Source organism: Hypanus sabinus, chromosome 1 (genome assembly GCF_030144855.1).
Source record: "Hypanus sabinus isolate sHypSab1 chromosome 1, sHypSab1.hap1, whole genome shotgun sequence".
Taxonomy (NCBI): Eukaryota; Metazoa; Chordata; class Chondrichthyes; order Myliobatiformes; family Dasyatidae; genus Hypanus; species Hypanus sabinus.
In genome coordinates this window covers 22265348-22272354 of record NC_082706.1, presented here as the reverse complement: position 1 = coordinate 22272354, position 7007 = coordinate 22265348, and positions in this window count along the sequence as shown.

Genomic DNA, 7007 nt, shown 5'->3' with positions numbered 1-7007 from the left:
GCTGTGTCATTCATCCTTTTTTGACCATACAGCTGTAAACTTCTTAAAATAAGGCAGCCAGTTTACATATGAATTTTACCTATTCTTATCTCTGTAACTGTTACCACAACACCATGTCCCATTGTCCAGGTAACCTACCAGGTACCTCTGGTACTAACAAATAATGACAAAAAAAAAGAAATCTACTATTGCCTTTTTATTGCAACTAGAGATGGCCGCTAAATGAAGTTCTGTCAGCAATGGCCTTGGTGCGAAGATTTTTAATAATTTAAAAGATGTTGCACAATAGGTTTGAGGAGAATTAAAACAGTCGATAAGGATGCTGTAACAGAAATCTAACAGTGTTTCAACTATGAAGTTTTACATTTTGTTTTTCAATTAACTGATATGGGACTGAACCATGAAATGGTATTGCTTCAGTTTTCACCTTCAGTGACATGCAGTTATTACCTCAAGTAAGATTTTGTAGCTTTTAAGCATGAGGGTACATTTAAATTTAAACACTTCTTCCTCATTTCAGAACCTGAGACAATATTCAGTGGAATTAAAAACAACAGAAATCAGTTCATGATCTAATCACCTTCTCCACCAACCCACACCACCAGGTGACATTTCAAAGTTGAAGTTGAGTTTACTGTCATCTGCACAACTACATGGATTCATAGATACAATGAAAAACTTAGCAGCAGCATCACAGGGACATTGTATCATAAGAAAAGCATTCACAAGAAGAACATACATGATTCTTTATAAAAGAATGCAAGTAGAGCAAAAAAATACAAAGACAATTTTAATGCAAAGTGGTTGTAATGTTGCAAAACTAGTGATTATAGTTTTACCATTTGGTTCAAGAACTACAGTTGAAGGGAATTTGCTGCTGTTGAACGTACTGGTGTGGGAGTTAAAGGTTATGTAGCTTCTACCTGATAGTAGCTGTGAAAAGATAGCATATCATGAGTGATAGAAATCTTTGATGATAGATGATGCCTTCTTGAGGCAGTACCTCTGATAGATAGTGCTAACAATAGGGAGAAATGTGCCCATGATGTCTTGGGCAGAGTCCACTTGTCTACAGATTCTATGTTCCTGTGCATTCAGTTTGCCATACTGGATCACAACACAACTGGTTAGGATACGTCCAACAGTACATCTATAGAAGTTAGAGTGTTTGATGAAAAGCTGAACATCCTTGACCTAAGAAAGACGATAGCACACTTTTGATTGTGTCTGTGCTGGGTCCAGGACAGGTCCATCTGGAATGTATAGACCAAGAATTTGAAGCTGCTGGCACATGTCAATGCCAATGTACCAATGTAGTCTAGCACATGTTTGCCACCCATCCCCTTCCTGAAGTCAACAATCATCTCTTTAGTTCTGCTGACATTGAGTGAGAGATGCATTTGCAGTACCACTCAACCAGGTGACCTATCTCGGTCTCTAAAGATGACTCAGCACCAGCTATGATTTGTCCAACAACAGTAGTATCATCACTGAATTTAAAGATGGCAACAGAGCTGTGCTTAGCCAGTCAGAGTATAGAGAGTAAAGCAGGGGAAAAAATATGTGGCCTTGAGGTGCACCTGTGTGATGGTCAGAAAAAAGATTTTGTTATCAATCCTCACTGACGAGTTATGCTAATAAGGAAGTTGAATATCCAGTTGCTGAGGAGTTGTGGGTGTGTCATAGTTCACCTATCAAAATATGCATTCAAGTTACTAAGCTCATCTGGGAACAATAAGCAGCATAAGTGGCAACCACCCAATCTGGCCTTGTAGGAAGTTATATTCTGCAAGGCTGCCACGGATGTTGAATGCCTATCTGCAATTCCAGTTCAGGCTTAAACTTCCTTTGTGCTCACAATGCCTTTGGGAGGTCATGCTTGGGTTTGTTATATAACTGGGTTGCCAGCACTAAATGCCAAGATCTAGCAGATATATTACCATATGTTTGGTACTGCTACTCCCACCAAAATTCTCATCAAATACCTGACAGTGTTTGCATTTCCAGCACTCTGGAAATCCTACCTTTCTTCAAACAAACTTCTAACATTTGAATCTGTCACCATTGTTAACAGATTTCAAAATTCTTGAGGTGCTTACCATTCTCCTAGTCTTCTCCATCAAATAACTGTTGTCTGTGGAGGCTAAAGTACATTTGATTGTTTATTCAATTTCATAATAAGCTGAAGGAGACTCCTTAAAACCTCCAGAACTCTCAAGATTTATTTCCTCTGTTGCTGTACTCTTCTCTAGAAAGTGTTTGATGTCTGAGAATGGGTAGTGGTCTATCAAAGAGAAACCAGCAAAGGTGACCAAAACCTAGAGTATGTTTTTCTTAACTGGGCTATATTGCATTGCCACCAACCCTGGCAACCTCATTAGGATCTGTCCAATTATCAAGAATAAACTGTGACATTATTATAAACATGGCATTGTATTATCTGCCAACAAAATGTGCACACTCATCAACGTGCCCAGAAAGCACTGGATGGCCATGATCTGCTAGCAGAGGAAGCATCAAACAGGTGGCTGAAGCTTCTCCAAGATTTTCTCAGTAGTCTGCAGTGGGCTGCAGGCTGAGGACATTGGATTGGGGCAGAGGAAGGCAATTGGGAAACATCAACAGGGAGACTGAGGGCAGGGTAGCTTCATGTTGGTATAGGGCAAGGGTTTGCACCCGGAGCATGTTGTAGGTGGTGAAAGAACTGAGAAAGCAAGTGTACAGAGGGAAGAAGCTGAGAAGAAATGGGAGAGTGGGAATGTGAAGTGAGGAGGTGGAGGTGTTGAGAGGAGGAATTCAGAGGGGAGAGGTTAAAGCAGGCAAATTGCAGCTGTGAGGCTGAGGGAGGGAAGCTAAGAGTGTATGTTTATGTCCTTATGAAAGTGTGTAGGCAATTTTGGGAGAATCCACATCTATGTGTCTGTGCAGCCAAGTGGAGTCTAATTCCCGGACCTCCTTGCTATTGACCAAGACCTTGGCATGAAACAGCCAACCAACATAGATGTACACAGGCATTTTCCACCTCTCAGAAAAAAACATGTCTGCTCTGCCTGAGAAAAATGCACCAAAACACAGAATCCAAAAAGCACCACTAGATGGTGCTGACCACAAAATAAATGTAAGATGGAGTTGGAATAAGCATCTGCTCTGACAACAATGCATTTTATTTTCCATTGCATTTCACTATCACCACACATAAACGACTAAATTTAGTATGCACAGAGAGAAAACTGTACACTGTGTGACACACCTGATCCTGACAAGATTTTAAGTGGAGCTTAAAAGGCCAGTTTGGGAGCCAGTTATATGTTAATAACAACATTGTGGGTGTGGAGTTACTTGTAAACCAGATCAGATCAGCATGGTAATGAACAGATTGGTTTTTAAATGATAAAAATGCTGTCCATTATTGATACTGAAAACGTCCATGGTAATACCCTTCTCTGGTAAGTCATTTCACAGCCCAAGTTAAGGAGAATATGCCAGCATTGGATAAGGAGCAAAAGGATTTACAAGGATAGCACCAGAGAGATTACATCCAGTAGAAAACTGAATCAGCTGAGACACTTTTCTCAGGAAAGAGAAGAGCTCTAGCAACAATTTAACAGAAGTCTTTAAAATCATGAAAGTTTACAACATTGAGAAGATGTTTACATTTTTCTGGAGGTCCAAGCAGGGGACCATAACCAGTTACAACAGGAAGAATTATTTTTATCCTGGTTGGAATATGGAACTCACTCCCACAATATACAGTTGAAGTGAACAGCATAGATATATTTAAGGGTAATTTATGTAAGCACATGACAAAGAAAGGAGTAGATTGCTCCAACAACAGGGTAAGATGAATATCCCCATACAGAACATGCTGCCGACAGGGACCAACTGATTTACACACAAACAAGTGAATATCTGCAGATGATGGAACTCCAAGCTACACACATAAAATGCTGGAGGAACTCAGCAGGCCAGGCAGCATCTATGGAAAAGAGTACAGTCAACTTTTTGGTCCAAGAGTCTTCAGCAGGACATTTTGTGTGTGTTCAGCTGATCTACATTCTGTCCTCTATATTGTATGCAATTCTATGTAACTCCTAAGGGTGGCAGCCATTCAAAACTTTTAATATAAATATTAAATTCTCAACAGTCATGAATAATTTACCTGGTGCTATTTTTAATTTATTATTTTCCACGAGATTTAATGCTAAAATAGTTCAGCAGAAAGTCTCTTTCTCATAACAAGAAGCGAGTTCCCTTTTTTGAACTTTCATTGTCCTGACTGGAATCTACGTCCACTTGGATTTAATGTAATGCGGATGAAACATAGAACATAGAACACAGAAGGAAGGGATGTGGTGCAAGCTGAGTTTGCCACCTATCACTAGCACTCTTTAAGAGGAGTGAACCAATGTCATGATTAAATGCTATTAACTATTTAAAAAGTACAAAATCAGGTATGTAGAGATAAAGTTGTAAAGCTCAATTTTATTCACTTTGAGTTTTAATAGTCTATTCACAATTTTTGACCTGAACCCCGTACCTCTCCTTCTTTGCTAGGAAAATCTAGGCCTGAAGTTATGTATATCTCATCAATGTTGCTCCTGTTATACAGCACAGAAACAGTCCCTTTGGTCCAACTGGTCTCTGGCAACCAATATTCCCATCTAAGCTACTCCCATTTGCCTGTACTTGATCCATATCCCTCTAAACCTTTCCTACCCATCCACCTGTCCAAATATATTTTAAATGCTGTTAGTGCATCAGCCTCAACTACTTCCTCTAGCAGTTCTTTCCATATGTTGACCACTTTTGGGGTGAGAAAAGACTTTCTCTCAGGTTTCTATTCAATCTCTCCCTTGTCACCTTAACCTGTGCCCTCTGGTTCTTGATTCCCCATATCTGGGAATAAGACAGTGTGAATTCACCTTCGATCTATGCCCCTCATGATTGTATGCACCTCTACAAGATCACTCCCATCCTCCTACACTCTAAGGAAAGGACTCAACCTACTTCACTTCTCTCCTTAACTCAATCCCTTGAGTCCTCACAACAGCTTGGAAAGTCCCTGCACTCTCTCCAGCTTTATGACATTTTTCCCATAGCTGGGTGACCAAAATTGAATGCAATATTCCAAATTCAACTTCACAAAATCTTGTACAATGGCAACATCCCAACATCTTTGATGCCTTGATTGAAGGCCAGCATGCTAAAAAGACTTCTATCCTCCCTGTATACCTGAGATGCTACTTTCAAGGACCAGGTACTTGTAGTCTAAGGTCGCTCTGTTCTACAACACTCCAGGGCCATGTGAACAAAACTACATATCTTGATAACCATGTTGTCAGGATTTCCAGAATGATCTGTTCGTGGACAGATTTTGAAAATTTCATTACCTTTTTGCCAATTTCCAACTTTGACTCTTCCCATCCCTTTCTCCACACATGTTTCAGTGACCAGTCAATGACCAGTGCCCGCTATAAGCAAACAGACACCCATAGCTATCTTGACCATCCTTCCTTTCACCTTGCTACCTTGCTTCATGTAGGAACTCCATTCCATTCTCCCAGTTTCTCCATTTCTGTAACATCTGTCCTGACCAGAGTTTCTTGATTTTTCCTCTACAGTGGATTGCCCTGCACTATGTTGCTAATATTTAGTCCATTTCCTGTACTCCTCCATCACTCACTCTCCTCACATCATAAATAGGATAAGATTTCCCTTGCCCTTTCCTTCTATATCGTCAGAATCCTCATTGTGTGGATCATTTTATGTAGTTACTAACTTATATAATGAGATCTCATAAACAAAGGCTCAACTTCCCCTCCTCTCCCCTTTCAGCATTCCCGACACTGGGACATCTTGGTTCCACTCTCCCATTGTCTTTACACTTCCCATTGAATCTCCCATGCAGCTGCTGACAAGAGATGTAACGCCTGCCTCTTTACCTGTTCCCAGAATCCTCAGCATACCTGCCAGGTGAAGGAGAGATGTGTTTGTATTATCAACTTAATGTACTGCATTCAGTGCTCACTCTGTGACCTTCTGTGCTCTTCTTTACTATGAAATCCTAGAGGAATTAGGTTTAGAGTCTTAGCTCAACCTTTGACATCTCTGTGGCAGGGAAGCATCTCTCTCCACAGACATTGCTGAGTAACTGCAGCAATTCCTGTTTTTAATTCAGTGTGTGGCGGATTATATTTAAGAACCTTTTCCTTTCACATCATGATATTTACCATCTCCATCACGTATGAGTCTATCAAGAAATTAAGATAATTTTAAAAGAGCCTCCTGTGCAGAATTGAGTCAGGTAAGATCCTCTGAAAATCCAGAATTATGGAGGATAAACAATTGGTAACTGACACTATTCAGAGTTCTTGTGGCTGATTTCTATTTAGTTGACATCAGAATCAGGTTTAATATCACTGGCATATATCATGAAATTTGTTTTTTTTTGCAGCAACAGTACATTGCAATTCATAATACTAAAAACTATGAATTAAAGTAAGAAGTACTTTATATTTTAAAAATAAATTCAATAGGTAGTGCAAAATGAGAGGAAAGAAATGTTGAGGTATATACATGGGTCATAGAGCACTACAGCAGAGAAACATGCCTTTCAGCCTAAATAATCTGTGCCAAACTCTGCCTAGTCCTATTGACTCTCACCTAGACCATAGACCTCCATGTACTTTCCCAACTTCTCTTAAATGTTGCAATGGAACCTGCATCCACCACTTCTGCTGGCTGCCTGTTCCACACTCTCAACACCATCTGAGTGAGAAGGTCCCCCTCAGGTACCCCTTAAATATTTCACCTTTCACCATAGCCTATGACCTCTAGTTCTAGTCACACCCAACCTTCGTGGAAAATACCTGGTTGTATTTACCCTTTCTATACCCCTCATAATTTTGTATGCTTCTGCCAAATCTCCCCTCATTCTCCTGTCTTCCAGAGAATAAATTATTTAACTTTTCCCTATAACCCAAGTCCCGGCAACATCCTTATAAATT